Genomic DNA, 18,204 nt, shown 5'->3' with positions numbered 1-18,204 from the left:
TGTTCAGGACTGCTTCCACTGTGAAGATATTCTTGTCTTCTGCGCGGAAGAAATCGCACAGCCCTTGCCTTTGCTCGGACATTTTTGATCGCACAAAAACAAAACAAACATCAAATTGTATGTAGCTTTTTGTCAGCTCTATTGAATAATGTCAAATACAAAATTATCATACTTTTAGAACTAAGGCTAGACGGCCTCAAAGTGGATTATAATATTTTCAACCTAATAGTATAGCTATATATGTGAAAAATCAAAGATGGATTTTCATTCTTTGATATGTTATATCGATTCTATTAATTCCCCCAATTCTAATTATTCATCATTTAAAATTTTAGGGATTATATTTTTAAGCTTATTTCTTAAAGAAAAATTAAGTAACTTTGACCAATGACATGCACTCTTTTGTGGAAGGTAAAGTATATGATAGGGTTATATTGTAAATCTATATTAATAATAAGTTTATCTGTCTGTCTGTTAGTGATTTTGAAGAAGACATATTTTTAACAACGAGCAAATAAAAAAAGAGGGAATTACATATAAAAAATAATCTATGTCACTTTAATTGGGGCTTAGCAAAGAAAGTGTGTAGGTAAATCAGAGCCAGAGGGCGCACTTGAGATTTAGATACTCTCTTGCTCCTCACATCATATTAAAATAACATACATATTAAACTTTTATCATCAAGGATGTAAATCCGGTGTGATTTTTTAGCTGGCCCGTTAATTTATAATGGGCAGTATGAAGAAGGAATTTTCTTTTCCTTAGCAGTTGTCATTATTATTTAATTCATGTGCTGTGAACTTCCCTAAATAGATTCAATTATTTCAAAACCTGATTAAACATTTGGTGGTGCTCATAAAAGACGGAGTGTAACCCTGAGGATTTGTTGCGGAGTTATTTGTAAGTCTTTGCTGGACTCAGAGTAGAATTGGGGATTTGGGAGACTTGTTTATATCCTTTTCTCCTTCCTCTCTTACCACATTTGATGGTGGTAGCTGATCCAATGAAACGTCATGAGCACTATTCATTCTCTCCTCCAAAACATTATTGAAATTGTCAGGGATACCATGTTGATGCACTATTTTATTTTTAACAAACCCATTATACAATGGACTTTCATCTTTGGTTGTAATTATTATTCTTTCATTTTTGAGAAAATTAACTATATTTGCGTGTGCTCATGAAAAAACTGAGAGTAGGAATGATGATTTCTTGGAGAGTTACCTTCTTATACTATTAAAGCAAAGTTTGACTGTTCCAAAGAGAAATAGAAAAAACCAAAATAACTTGATAATTATTAAAAACTTCACAACTATTGAATTTTTATTTGTTGGAAAGTGTTCACAGCTTTAACAAAAGATAATTCAAATTCAACCAATCAATAATAATAAGGGTAAAAGAACCAGAAAAAATGACAGCTGACAACAAATTAAAATGTTAATTTATATATTAATGAGATAATCTCGTGAACATGTATTAAAAATTGAATCATTCTTAAATATATTTTGTATAAGAAGAGGTTTAAAAAATGTATTTTAATAGAAGGGAATTGATACAAAGACAGAATATATAATCTAGAATCTCTTTTAATTACAATGAAAGGATACTGTCAATTTTTCTTTGTAGTTTTCTATTCGTAAAAGTCATAAACTTTTAAGCATAGGTACATAAAATGATTTTGCCAAATTGATTATAACGTTTAAATTAGTGTTGTGTCGATATGAGAAAAGATTGACCAGGTTCGATTTCACTCAAATTATAAGTTGTTTATTATATATAAAAACCCTATTATATGTCCTTACACTCATTATTAGAGACTGGACGATTCAATAAAAATAAATCCCGATGGCGATGTAATTCTAGTAGAAAATTTCAAAAATTAAATTCGGAATATTCAGATTTAAAAAAAAATCAAATATACAATTTGATGTTTAATTTTTTTCAAAATCCACAACTACTCACAAAAAATAACATTTTTTGGAAAAAATTATAAAATATTAAATTGTTGGAATAAATATTATTATTAAATTTTGGGAAAAAATTTGAAATATTAAATTTTTTGAAAAAATTTCAACTATTAACTTTTGTCAAAAAAATTTCAAAAATCCCCAGCTGTTCTAAAAAAATATTTTTTTCGGAAAAAATTCCAAAATTAAATTTCTTATATAAAATTCCAATATTAAATTTTTTGGAAAAAAATTTCAAAAATAAATTAATTTTTTGAAATTTAAAAAAAAATTTAATTAAATTTTAAATTTTAAAATTTATAGTAAAAAGAAAAAATTCCTAATATGGGGGGGGGGAATCTACTTTTTTCATAACTTAGAAAATAAAAAAATATTTAACTACCAGTAATAAATAAGAATTGGAATTGCAAATTAAACATTATTTTCCCAATGCCGATTCCGATTACAGAAGAAACACTCTATTTTCCGATTCCGATTAATTGTCCTATCTCTACTCATTGTATTACACCATCTTTCCACCAAAAAGAAACAAAAAAAGGCCAAATAACAGTTGGAAGATAGTCAATTCTTCCAAACTATGAGGCTATTTTTCAAACATTGCTGGAAATTATTCACAGCAAAATAAGAGCTAATTCAAATTCAACCAATAAAAACTCTGATTAGAGGAAAAGAAGCTGAAACATCGATAGCGAAAAGCAAAATACATTGTAATTTTATGAGAAAATAGACCCAATCAATTAGTTTCAATAATACGAGGGTTGTTTGAAAAACCCGTGCAAAGTCCGAGAAATGGCACTTATGGCGTGTATTTAGATCATATTTAGTTCGTAGCATCTCTTGGTTGAGCACACACTAACTTTCAGCCAGATCCGTCTTTTTGTTTAATATTTGATTTTTTTTTTTCAAAAAATTAAGTTTTTTTGTGAATAGCTATGGATTTTTGAAAAATTTTATGAATAGCTATAGATTAATAAACTTTTTTTATTCAAAAAAATTAATATGTGTAATTGTTTGTGAATAACTGTGGATTTTGAATTTTTTATCAAAATATACATTTAAGTTTCTGTGAGTTTCTATTGATTTTTGAAATTTTTTTCCAAAATAATTTAATATTTTAAGTTGTTTTTTTTTCCAAAAAAAAATTAAATTTAGAATTTATTTAAAAGAAAAATTTAATATTTGATTAATTTCCTCAAAAAATTCCAAAATTCAAGCCCTTCCAAAAGAAGTATAATTCTACGAATTATATTATGATATAGCAAATGACCTTGAGGGACGATTTTTGCAAAGTTAAAATAATTTCAATAATTGCATTTTTCTCTTAACAATCCACGTCATTACATGTGGTTATTTACTGGGCATTTTTATTGTAGAAGTACTTGGTATATTAATTTTTCCATAAAATAACAATTATTCAAGTTGAAAACAAGCTTAAACTCAATTTTGATGAGAATATTAATGATAAGTCAAGAAATAAAGCAAATATGAATAGTTCAAGAAAACTGAAAATCCGTCTTCATATCTCACAATGGCAAAATCTTATTCCTAATGAGCTCTTTCAATATCAATATCTCAAAAATTTTATTAATCTACATTTGATGAAATTGACACAAATACTTAATCAATGAAATTGATACAAAAAGCTGTCTTCCATCTAAATTTAATTTGTAATACAATTCTGAAACAGTCCAATGTACCATATATATATATCCATATAGTATAACACTAAAAAAATGTGGCAAACGACCGACTATGAATTTACATATAATTTTACTTTTTTATACCGAAATCCTTTTCAATTCCATGTATAATTCTACAACAAATGTTCATTATAATAAGTTATATCCACTATTACATTGATGTGACTCGGAATCAAATAACAGATAAAAAAAAGTATAATCAGATTTTATTTATATGTACGTAGGCTATACAGATCAGATACTAAACTAATTGGAAAAAGTAGACAGACACGTATTTTGAGTTCTACTGTCAAGGAACTTTTCCTTATGAGTAAAGTGCAAATTAACATTGCACTATTAGTTATTCTTGAAAGATTGCAAAAGTACAGGAAATTCCATTGAGAGTCTTGACATTCAGAACTAAAAATAAGCAGATTATGAGTAATGGGCATTGGGCATATACAACAACTATTGTAGGGGCGTCCGCAATGGGGGGGATGGAGGTGCTGTAGTTCCCAAAATTAAGGAATTTTTCCTTTATACTAGAAAATGAAATATTTGATTTTTTTCAAAATTTTCTTTTTTGCTTTTAGTTGACTTCTTTTTTTCTTTTCTTTCTTTTTAAATATTTGAAATTTTTTTCCTAATAATTTAATATTTATAGGGACGGACTAGCAAGGTTAATAGAAATACCATAACGATTGATGTTTGACTTAAACCACGCTTTTCTATATTGACGTCATAGTGTATGAGTGGTTGCATGTCTTGTCAAAATTTGTCTTTATTGCCCAGGAGTAAGTACGATACATCAAATTGAAAATTCTAGCAATAGTGACGTCATAAACTATAATTGGTTGCGTGTTTTGTCAAAATCCGCCTGTCTTGCCCAGCAGTTGGTACGATACATCAAATTGAAAATTCTAGCAAGCCCGATTATTACATGATGGTCTAACCTTGTATTTCTACTAACATTGACCCCTATTTCTATTAATCTTGGGGACTAGAAGCCATTGGCTCCACTAGTTTGGACTAAGTGGAATAGTTATGTAATAAAATTGTAAGGTTGCGTGAGGATGAACAAACTATTATATAATTTGCCCTCTCCTCTTGCAAATGCATTATATATCTACTGGGAATGGGGAAAGTGAAAACTTATTCTCACAAAACCTCCTATATTTGAATGAAAGTATATTGTACCTAGAATTGTTTAACAAACTAAAATGCGAAGCTTAAAAAGGGATGGAAAAGAGTTCCTTTGAGTTTGATAGACCTGACATGAGTACAGAGACTCCCTGTAATTTAGTTATTTCTTCAAAAAATAAGTGGTCCATTATTCAAGGAACGCCATAAAAATGTAAAATATTTTAATTCATATAAATGGTGTTTAATTAGAACAATGTATATTGTTCTAAGCGTGTGATAATAAAATATGATGAGAAGGAAACACGATTATGAGGCAGAAATAGGCAATTATATACAAACGTATATAATAAGTAAGTAAGTAGAATTGTTGTTACTGCTGGAGAGCTATGATCAAATTTCTACATCATTATTACCAACACGATCTGTAAATTGAATCCCTAATTAGTATAATTAAATTACAAAATTAGTCAATAAATAAACCTATTTTTAAGACTTAAATATCACGACGATTGTAGTTTGTAATTAAGTCTGAATATGACGTGGACGTACAACATAAACATTTCTTCAAAAGTGTCCAATCATATTTTACTCTTCCTCATCAAAGTGTTTTAATCAATGACATAATAATAAAATGTTTGAACGTATAAACTAGTGTTGAGACTCGAACCAGCACCATTTTTTTTTTCGTTTCGGTCTTAAATGATTTTTTCTAGATCAACTGTTTTTTTCAAAAAAATCTCAAAAGTCTACGATGAGTTCTAGAACTTTTTTTTCTTTTAATATTTGATATTTTTTTCCAAATAATTTAATATTTATAGAACTATAGGGACAGACAAGCAAGGTTAATATAAATACATGGTTATACCATAACGATTGATGTTTGACTTCAACCACACTTTTTAATATTGACATCATAGTGTATGAGTGGTTGCGTGTCTTGTCAAAATCTGTTTCTCTTGCCCAGGAGTATGTACGATACATCAAATTGAAAATTCTAGCAATAGTGACGTCATAAACTATAATTGGTTTCGTGTTTCGTCAAAATCTGCCAGTCTTGTCCAGCAGTCGGTACAATACATAAGATTGAAAATTCTAGTAAGCCCGATTACATGATGGTCTAACATTGTATTTCTATTTAACATTGACCCCTACCAATGGGTGAGTCATTTATTGCCAGTTCAATTAGTCCCCCCCCCCTGCCTCAATAACAAAATAGGATAACGACACTACGATATAAGCTATGATATTAAATAGTGTTGTTTGTTGTTCGGTTAATCAGTACTATACATAAAGGTACCCGCCACCCTGACATATTATTTAGAACGATATCATACTAAATAGTTCTTGGAGAAAATTTCCATTACAATTTAATATCAGAGGCGTACGTAGGGAATGGGTTGGAGGGTAAAAAATTTTTTTTAAAGATTTATTTTTCTGAAAAAATGGTCATTCGGGCAAATTATACAGCAGAGGAAAAATTTAATATCTGAATTGTTATCCCAAAAAATTAAATTTTGTATGAATAGTTATAGTTTTTTGAAATTTTTATACTAAAAATGTAATATTTGATTTTTTTTTTTGTGAATAGTTGTGAATTTAAGAATTTTTTCCCAAAAAATTTAATATTTAAAATTTCATTTAGGAATTTTTTCCAAAAATTATAATTTTCTAATTTTTTTGCAAAAAAATTTAATTTTCAGTGAATAACTATAGATTTTTGAACAAAAATATCCAAGAAGTTTCATTTATTTGAAATAGCAATGAAAATTTTAAAAAAAATTTAATTTTTGGATTTTCATTAAAAAAATAATCCATAAACCAAGCCCCCCCTCTCCAAAAAAAAACCTTTAAATATAGTACTTGTCACGGTAATAATTTAAAAAAAACGATTTTATAAGCTAGCTCTCCACATAAAGTTATCTATTTAAAAAAGTAGGCGTAAAAATGTTTCTTTATTTATTACAAACACCCTTCTAAGTCATTGTGAATTGTTCTTCACGACATTATTATGACAATACTAAAATTGAATAAGTTTTCCAACAATGTGAAAGATACTATCTTTTAAAGATAAATGTGCATTTTTTCTCATTTTTATAGGTTTATAAATAAAAAAATAAGATAAGATAAATCATTTCAATAATGATATAGAACTTGATCAGGGGCTTTTGATTAAAGAATTATGACTTATATACTTGAGTATTTAATGACATAATATATGTCATATATTTAACAAAGAGTGTTTGTAGCTAAAGCTCGTACAAAAAAAGAAATAAAATATATCACATAAAATAATTTATGGGACTTTAGATGAGGTTTAGTTACGAGCGTGTGTAGCTAAAGCTCAACCAGAGAACGCTCTATAGACAAAATTACTCTCTTGCTCATCACATCATATTAGTAAAAATATCAAGCTGTTATTATTCTTGAGGAGAGAACATTTAAGTATTGAGTAACTGCGTATTCATGAAAAATGGCATATAACATAGATTATTTCTTGGGGAGTGATCTTCTACATTCAGAAAGCAAGTCCATATGATTAAACCAAGGTTTGTATCTTCGTCGGCGCTTAATATCTCTGACAATGCCAGATACTCTCACTAGTATAAAATAGCAGTTCTAGTGTTTCAAGCAGTTTCGGTTCTTGAACCACTAGAACCGAAACCAACGAAGTCGAACCGAGACTGCAATATATTGCTTATCGGTCTCGGTTCTTCTGCTTTTTGTTGCTTGTTGTATTTTTTGGTGGTTGTGTAACCTTTTAATATTCCATCTTCATAATGTAAATGAAACACATCGTTACCTTAATTGTATAACGCAACCTTTCCTCCAAAAAGAAACAGAAAAAGGCCTGAAATCATCTGATAGTTAGCCAAATAAGGCAATCACACTAACTGTTATGTATTTTTTAAGTACTCTGAGACTATTATTGTGATATTATCTCTTCATAATTTTTATAATGAATTCGGAATTACATATATATATTTATTCATAATATTAAAATCATACATTATACTTTATTCGATATACTTTTATAATATTGCTTGGTAATAATTTATTAAAAGCGTAGCTATAGTCCCCTTTATACGAAACATGTGTACTATGTATGTGTAGATTGAAATCATGGACGTCTTGAGTACCTGGACAACAGACTAGAAAACGTGCACTCCAAGGGCTGCCTTAGAAGTTCAAGAATATGTTATTAATCTTAATAAAAATGTATTAATACTTTTTTCAATAGATACTTAAAGAGTTTTATGAGTTAAAATCTATAAATATTTATTCATATGAGGACAATTAATAAGATTTCAAGGCTAAATACGCTGCATATCACTAATATAATGTACATTAATTATTTCAAAAATAGATGCATACACCGGAAAAATTAATGTTTATAGCTTAAACAGTATCAGATTGAAGTTTGGCAACCTTTCTAGAATTGAGGTTATTTTTAGATGATCTTTTTCTGTCTGATTTTGTCATTGAGTTGAGAAACCAGATTTTTTCACATCACGTTGAAGAGGATTTGTGAAATCTTGCAAAGAATGCTTACCCATTTGTGACCTTGATCACACACAGTATCAACTATTGCTTCGATTGTAGTTTCCGAGCTCTTTCTTCACTCTTTATGGTGGATTTCTTTGATATGAGCAAAGTTAAGTTTCAATTTGGAGGATTTAATTAGTATAAATCCCGACAGTAATACTTCAAGTAACAACATATCATAACACATCAGCTCGTTAACGGTTAGCACCTCGTCTTCTCCAAATATTTTGAGCTCCAAGGCTTACTGACGCTAGATTGGAGTGGTGGAGTCGTAGGCCACTATCAGATGCTCGGGTGGGTCTAGTAAGAGGTGGAGGAGAAGAGAGGTAGAACGGAAAGTTTAACCGCCTTCAAGGTACAGTATCCTTTTCCCGTTTACTAAAAAGTTAAGTAATTCAATTAAGAGCATATGACAATCCTTGAATTAGTTCTATGTTTTCATTTTAAAGTAACTTAGCCTTTTACCCAAAGCTAGAACCTGTTTTTGAGCTTATGCCCATGAGAGTCCTAACTTAGTTCCAGTTGACGACCACTGCTCTGTCTTTGTTATACGGAATGGATAATATAATCTGATTTCGTCCATATGAGACTGAACAGTCCTGATTTCTTAGTAATTGTCTATATTTTAAATTCACTTTGAGATACACTTTGTGTCTTGGAACAGTCTTCTCCCATTTAGATTCAAGTTTCAGACTAGGAGTCACATAAACCCAGAAAAACTATGGTATAGGATCTTAAGAGTTTTGGGGGTGCCTTTATAATCTTGACGCCATCCGGGGGCTTCCATCCCATCACCTTAAACTTAACAGTGACGATCGGAATCCTGAAGTATAAGTATATTAATTATTATCCTTCACCACTGAAAACAATTAAAAATCAGTTTTAAAAAACAAGCCGTGTTTTGGAGCAGGTGCATTTTTTTATTCATCTGCATATAGTCCAGATAGCTCTAGATGTCCATGATTGAAATCAATCCTCAAGTCACCCCCCCCACTCTATCACTCTGCATATAAGATAGCTGCATCCCTGTTTGTATCGAATATCATTTCCTGGTCCCCAATTTTCTAGCGACGTCCCTTGGTTTAAGTGTGACCGGAACCGAAACCATTAAAATGAAATCACCAAGACGTATAGAACCGCTGAACCCGAACCGGGCACAACCTTGGATAAGTATTATGTAAATAATATTATACGCTTAATCCCTTGTGTCTTGGCTATTTTTGGTACATCGTCATTTTTACATCGGAGGATTTTATTTTGATATGGATAAATAAATCTTCTCCGTTAGGAAGGATAATATAACACTTTATTAAAATGTATCTTACTCAAGTGTGTTCCTCAAGTCTCCAAAATTTGAAACAGAAGTACATAGCCCACATATAATGTATTAATTTAATTTTCGAGGAAATAACGATTTTATATCCATTCGTATATAACGCACATATATACGAACCAGTTGGATACAAATGTATTGGTGAGGAGTAACTCTATTTTTTTTCTTACAAAGGGAACTCCATTCTCCTCGTTTCAACTTAATCTCACGAAGAGATGAAGAATTATGTTGTAAGTACTATATAGATATAATATGTACAAAGTCAGTCTGATGTTGTTAAATTATATCCGTAAGTTGGTAGATTGTAAGTACAATGTACATAGTATGACTACAAAGTATAGGATCACATCATTTCAATGCACTATTCGTAACTCAAATGCATGCATATGAGTACATATTTTGTATACAATATTTATTTATTTTCATATCTAAGAAGATAATGAACTTAAATCTTTAAGTATGTATCTAAATATATTTCATATATAGATAGAAGAAATGAAACCTTGATCATATCAACACAGATTAATGCGCAGACTCTATTCAATGGCAATGAGTCTACCGTATACCGGTAGTTGCATAAATACGCGGACTAATTGTGGCAAATAATTAAATGTGTAATAAAATTCATATGACGTATTTTTTTTTTGAAAATTATATAATAGAGAATTTATTTTGGTATAAAATTTAATATAATTAATGAATATAACTGCCATCAGCTGCTTTGACACCCTCCAAGCGCCCGCGGAAGGCCTTGCACACATTGATGATGTAATGGTCTTCCATGGCTGCCCATTGCTCTTTGACGCTGGCCTTCAATGAGTCCAAATTCGGGTGGGGGATAGCACAGGCCTTTTTCTCAATTTGCCACTACACACTGTAGTCAAGGGGATTCAAATCAGGTGATTGAGGTGCCCAAATGTTTTTGTTCCAAAATGGCATGTTGGTAGAGAGCCAATCCTGAGTCATTCCAGAAGTATGGGCAGGTCTTTCAGATCTTTTCCCTCCTTGACAAGCTTCAGGACCTTGAACACAGTAGTCCTGGATAGTCCAGTGTCCTTGATTATCTCCTTGACAGACCTAGCGGCGCGGAGGAGAGTGGCAACCATGTGACGTTTGGCCTCGTCATTCATCGTAAACGACTTTGTTTGATGCAAGTAAGAAAAACAAAAACAAAGCCAAAAGATTTTCCGAGTTACTTGTGCTGGAATTTTTTATTCCGGTCACGGAACCTCGAGATATAAGCGTTTAAAAATTAGTTCGTGTATTTATGCAACTACCGGTATATGTAGTTAAATATGCATAATTTGTATTTTTGCAAAAGTTCATGAGAATTTTATCTAAAAAAGTTAACGTTCTATTTACTCTCCCCCCCCCCCCTTTTGTATTTGATTAGCATTTGAGGTAGATATTTCTTTGAACAAAAGCCCCATTACATAAAATAATTCTCGGGCAATTAGCCTAAAACATTATTTCCGACGGGCAATTTGCCGAATAATATTTCATCAAAGGACAAGTTATTTTGAAAAACATTTTTGTAGTTTGAATCTTTACTGTTATCGTACTTTAAGTAAATTAAATAATAAGCGAATACAAAAACAATTCGAATAGAAGAAGTTATTATGCTTCTTCGTCAATCCATGACTATTTTCCCATATGAATAATCCATCATGTCAAATGATAATTAGTTGATATCCAAGGAGTGAATAGGTTTTATTACATTCGAGGTGTTGTTGTGTTTGTTTATCATTTAATTTACATAGAGTACTACAAAAGTACAGATTCAAACTACATTCAAACCATATACTACTGTGTTGTGTTTATATAATGATTATTAAATAATATAATTAACCATTAAAAATTGAATTAAAGTATCAAAATCGTATATATCAATATATTAAATGTCATTTTTTGGCCAAATGTCTACATGGTCCTTAGACGATATTTCAGTTCGGCAAATTGTCCTTCGGTCAAAAGTCCCCTCACGACATTACTTTTTTACCCATGTTTTATGGCTACGCCCACTCTAGCCCTTTCCGCCCACCAGACGCTCCTGAAGATAGCTATCATGACATTGCGTTAAATTAAATGCAAGTAGCTATGCTATAAAGGAAATCAACACAAACCCAAGCAGGAATTACTCCAATTTTGATCTTCAATTCTACTCCAAGTACAACAAGGAGTTACACTTAAAACTACAGAGGAAAATTTTATTGTTTCTCTACGTTTTTCTCACACACTAAATTATTACTTTATAGTGATGGGTTTTCTCCTCAAGAATAAAAGAATAATGATGGCAGCTTTGGAAAATATCTATTCATGTTGCAACTATAAAAAGCTGTTTCCTCTTCTATGATTTTGTACATAAAGAAATACGCCATATAGTCTTATTAACATAAACTGAATGTATTTCAACGTTCTTTTGCAAATATTTAAAAGGGAACCGTTATTATAAAGCTACATAAGCTGACGTTGGACTTACAACAATCCTACAATACTTCCCAAAGAGTCTTTCTCCATAACTTCATTAATATCTATAAAAAAAGTTTCAAGGGATATCAGGAAGACTGCACTCAGGAATTGTGGGAAAAGTACATTCAAGAGGAAAACACTTTGATACAGCAACTCAGCATTTTGAATTCAGGGCAACCCATAAAGGAACACACCACGTAATCTAAAATACATAAATTAAAGTTATTTTACAATAATTATCTACAAAGGATCTATTAGAATTAGTTTAAACTTATTTTAGGTTCTACGTGTACAAACACATTAATTATCTGAGGTGTTATTTAGCTTTAAATTGAGTAACCGGAGAATCATGTAATTTTGTAACTAATTCACTAAGGTTAATAAAGTACTAGCAAAGGGTTATCCGGTATTTTTCTGGAGAGCGAAGTGCTCCAGCCAACGAACGTTCTCTTCTTCAGGGTATAGTAAAATAATTATAACTCGCCTGAAAAATACGCAAGACTAATGTTGAATTATCGGCCCAGGAACCTATTGCCCAGGAACTGAAAATTAGTCAAAACATCGTTTGGAGCCATTTGCATAAAACTGGTCTTACGAAGAAGCTCGATGAATGGATCCCACAAAAAAATTGACGCAAAATAATCTTTTGGATTGAATTGATGCTTGCGACACTTTGCAGAAACGTAACAAAATCGATCCTTTTTGAAGCGTATGGTAACTAACAATGAAAAGTGGCTCACATACAAGAACAACAGCCGAAAAAAATCGTGGTCAAAACACGGTGAAGTGGCTCAAAGTATCGCAAAGACCGGATTAACTGCCAAGAATATTATACATTGTATTGGGTGGGATAGAAAGGAATCTTCCACTATGAGCTGCTCCCATCGGGACAAACACTCCATTTGGACTTAAATTGTGAACTACTGACCAGATTGAAATAGGCGATTGATCAGAATTGGGCAACGGAAAGGGTATATTTTATAAAGACAACACCATGCCACACACATCTTAAACAACGCACAGAAGCTACGAGAGCTTGGATGGGAGGTTCTATTACACGTGTTCAGACCTCGTACAAAGCGATTATCAACGTTTCAAGCATGTGCAAAATTTTCTTGATGGTACAAAACTGGCTTCAAAAGAAGCTTGTGAAAATGAGCTGGTCAAGTGTTTAATTAATAAGGGCGAAGACTTATTCAATAGCGGAATTATGAAACTGCTTTCAAAATAAACTAAATTATCCTACAAAAAGGTCTATATTTTATCTATATGGGATAATCCTAACTATCTTAATTTTATTGTCAAAATAAAACAAAAAACCATCAGAACATTTTACTTCATCTATTATTATAATAATTTTTCCAATTTTCATAATATGATTAATCTTCTTTTCCTATTTTAGATAGCAACGCTATGGGACTATAGGAATGAAATATTTTACAGATCAAGTCTCAAATAGTCATTCAAATTTAGGAATTTGATACTATTTTCGAAAAAACAATGATGCAGGTGAATTAAACTATCTTCCCACTATATGTAAAGTAAAATGCATACATTGACAATGCTTTAGGGGGCGGGGGGTATACACGTACTTAGCATAAGACAATGACTTATACTCATATTCATAATAATATATGAAATTATATACTCTGCATATCATTTAGAATCTATATTATGAGAATGTATTACAATATTTACGTATTCATGAAAGATCTCATTGTCTTTGGGATATAAGTAAATGTTTTTGTGTGTGACTATCTACTTTGTTTTGTTTTATCATGAGAAGAAATCTTAGATTTGACACTCCTACGAGTAATTTTTGTATGCAATTTGCGACAGATAATAATCAAATTGACAAATTATTCCTTATTTTATGAAGATCACGTAATTTTATTGTTGAACGAGGGGTCGTTTGAAAAGTCCGTGCATAATTAAAAACTACTTAATTGTTTGGGGTAAACCTTTTTTTATTTTGCAACATAGTCTTCTTTTAGGGTTATTCACTTTGTCCAACGCCGCTCTAGTTTGTTGATCCCTTCCGAATAATAGGATTTGTCCAACTCTGAAAAATAGCCATTCGTTTCTGCTATTACGTCCCCGTTTGAATAAAATATTTTTCCCCAAGCCTTTTTTTTCAAATTGGGGAACAAGTAGTAGTCCGAGGGAGCCAAGTCGGGAGAAAATTGAGGAATTTGAAACGAATTGAAACCCTATTTTCATTAATTTTGCGACAACAAATGCTCAGGTGTTAACTGATGCATTGTCGTGATGGAATAAGACTTTTTTGTGGGTCAATCGTTCAAACGGCCCAATAACGATGAATGATAAGCACCTGTCAATAGTTATATCCTTTTACCCATCACTGTATCATGGATTTTATCAATGATTTCTGGAGTAGTAACCTCAACAGGGCGTCCAGAACGTTCAGCAACACTTGTGTCCATTTAGCCACTCCAAACATTTTGAAACTACTTATAAACTGCTCTAATCGAAGGTGCAGGCTCCCCATAATGTTTATCAGGCTTATTTTTAGTATCGTGAGGCGTTTTTTCTTTCATAAACTAATGTTTGCTCAACATAAGAAATTTTATTTGGTCCATTTTTTGAAAATCACTCCACTTCCTCCATTAAAACGAATGTCAAACAGAAAGAAATAGACCAATCTGGCTGAAGTGTTAGTGGGTATTCTTCCAAGAAATGTACTAACTAAATATAGCATCAATATGCCCCAGTAGGGCCATCTCTCAGACTTTGCACGGACTTTTCAAACGATCCTCGCATATATGTAGAATTAGATAGTGCATTCACATAGCAACCTTCATTGTATATCTAAACTTTTCCTTCAAAAAGGGATAGAAAAAGGGCCCAAAATTTACAGGTAACTAATTGCATATTTTGTACATATCCTGCAGGAATATTTGGATATGCGAAAGCTGTGTCCAAAATGGGTGACACATCATATCACAATCGAGAAAAATCAACATGTTTGTTATTCAGAGCAGTTTTTATCGAAATGCTACGGCAATAAATACAATTTTTTTATACAATACATAATTATGGTAAATCCATGATTCTATCACTACACTTGAGAGACCAATCGATAGTCAGTTGAGTAGACTGCACGCACTGAACTGAATCCAATATGTGGAAAGACGCAAACACTCGGTCGGGAAAGTTATGTAAACAGTATTCACTGATTATCTTTAAAAGTGCCAAACCATGACCAGCGATTATTAATAGTAATATAAAAATGGCATTGGAAAGTTGTATGAACGCTATAATCGCTGTATCGCCCTCGAAGGTAACTAAATTTAATAAATAAATAGAATTTTGCCAAATCAATGTGTTTTACTTTGTTAGCCTACGAACTTTTAAGCCGGTCTGTCACGCCATTCTCTCCAACTGTTGGACTATTCAATGAGTTCTACTAATATCTGAAGTGGAACAAGGCACAGTTATTTAAACTCAATTAAAGGCAAGTGTAATTTTTAGGGTTAAAAATCAAATGGCAAAGCCTATTTGACTTTGGACAATATTACTCCAATGTCAATTAATCAGCATCTGAAAATCTATTTGAAGTCACGTACTACAATTAATACCTCTTCAAAGAATTTTTTTTTAGATGAAATAAAAAACTTGTATGGACTAAGTTTTTCAACTTGGGAGTGCTACAGATATCACATCGGTCAATAAGTCCCGGGCAGGAAAAAAACATTTTTTTGGCAAAATTCATTTTTATTCATCAATATAATCTCCTTTTAGAACGATACAATAATTCCAACGTCTCTCTAGCTTTTCAATACCACGGGTGTTGAACGATTTATCGAGACCTTCAAAATATAATTCAGCTTCGACAATCACTTCCTCATCTGAGCGAAATCTCTTTGCACAGAGTATTTTTTTTTTGAGCTTTGCGAAAAGCCAGTAGTAGTTAGGGGCCAGATCTGGAGATTACTGTGGGTGCGATAGCAATCCGAAACCCAATTCGACCAATTTTGTGGCTGTTTTTATTAATTTGTGACAGGGTGCATTGTCTTGGTGAAAGAGTACCTTTTTCTTTTTCAAATGAAGTATTTATTGGGTAATTTCGACCTTCAAACGATCCAACAAACCGATATAATAGCCGCTCTTGATTGTTTTTCCATGTTCCAAGTAGTCAATGAATAAAATTCCATCCCAAATCCCAAAATACAGAGGTCATGACCTTCCCAGCCGATGTTTGAGTCTTTGAACGGCTTTCTCCATCTGCACACCACTCAGCAGACTGCCCTTTTGATTCTGGAATGAAGTAGCGACTCCATTTTTCAGCCATTGTGATGTACCGACGCAAAAACTCCTGCTTATTTCGCGTGAACATCTCCAAACAGATCTTTGAATCAGCTTCTCGTTGTTTCTTTTGGTCTGGTCTGAGCAAACACGCCACCCATTTGGAAAATAGCTTTTTCATAGCCAAATGTTCGTGTATGATGGTGTAAACACTACCTTTTGATAACTTCAGAGTGTCAGCTTCCAACTTCACTTTGTGATTGCCCATGATGATTTTCAGGGTTTTTTCAATGTTTTCCGGAATAACAGCCTCATTTGGCCGACCAGGGCGTTCAGCATAATAGGTGTCCGTACAACAACGTTTGAAATCGTTTGATGGTTGTTTTGGATGGGGCATAGTCTGGATAACATTTTTCAAGCCTAGCTTGGCCTTGAACGGTGTTTTTTCCCATCAAAAAGCAATGATAAATCAACACACAAAATTGCTTTGAATCCGTCGTTTTTAAGAACCATAAAAGTAGCGTCACTGAAACTACTGTAACTCAATAAATAATAAACCAAACGTCATGGAATTTTGACAGTAACCTTTTGAATGTTTGTACTTTTGTTAGTGGGGCCATCTGGTAGTCAGCCCCGGGACTTATTGACAGATGTGTTATTATCATTAACATTGTTCTACAAGTCAATTACAAAAAGAAGTTTAGATTGAACATTTCATCCATTAAAGTTAGGAATCATCTTTTTGGCAAGTGACGTACAATATATTTAACGTAAATCTTTAATACATATGTAATTAAGAAAGAGATCGAAGTGATGAACGATGATTCATTGATCAATACTATTAATATTTTCATTTCTGCATTCAAAATTATGAATTAAGTTTGATTTATATAGAATTATTGCATAATTAGTACTCTACTAGAAAAAATAAATTATGTCTGTGATGAACGTTCACATTTACATTAAGATGCAGCAAGTGTACTGGTTTCACATTCGCTCATCTCGGTGACCGAATTAAATGTGATGCTTTCACGTTACTTTGGTATTTTGCCTAATTAATAATATAATATAATTTCTTTATGGAATAATCATTGAAATGTTAGAATAGAAAACCGTGTGAGATACTACTAAATAAAAATAAACTTGATACGCGCAAGTAGTGACCTTTTTCGGACTTTGCACGGACTTTTCAAACGACTCTTGTAAAGTTTCTGTGCTACAATAAAAGTAACTACGTGATGTATGATCATATTTAGAACTTTATGTTTGATATTTCTTGCATAGATGTACTCGTATGTATGAAATATACGTAGTTATTCATGTGTGGATATGCTTGCGTAGTATAGGTAACTATATCCTTACAATATGTATGTATATTGGAATGTTTCATGAATATAATATAATCAACTATGTATTAGAATGATTTATGACATCCATTCTTAATATTTAAACTCACTTTAACTTAAAGTCTCCATTTGAAGATAGTTGCATTCCTATGTATATACAATGTACATATTTTCCATTCCTCATTCAGCCCTTGAAAAATGTATTTCTTATAGTAATATTATAATTAAGGAAAGAACAATCAGGAACAATCTTTTAAATGAACTTGAGCCATTGATTGAGAGACACAATAATCCATATATTATAGCATTTATTCATCCACAAATTTCAAACAAAGTGCAGCAGTTGCTGGTAACGTTTGACTTTAGTGATCTACATGGTAATCCTAACAATTTGAAGAATGTTTTGGAGGACAGCAATTTAGCTATCATGAAATTATATGAGATAATCCTAAATCAGC

The sequence above is a fragment of the Lepeophtheirus salmonis genome, chromosome 5 (genome assembly GCF_016086655.4).
Source record: "Lepeophtheirus salmonis chromosome 5, UVic_Lsal_1.4, whole genome shotgun sequence".
In the NCBI taxonomy this organism is placed as follows: Eukaryota; Metazoa; Arthropoda; class Copepoda; order Siphonostomatoida; family Caligidae; genus Lepeophtheirus; species Lepeophtheirus salmonis.
The sequence above is the reverse complement of the archived record's forward strand: the minus strand, read 5'-3'. Positions refer to the sequence as shown.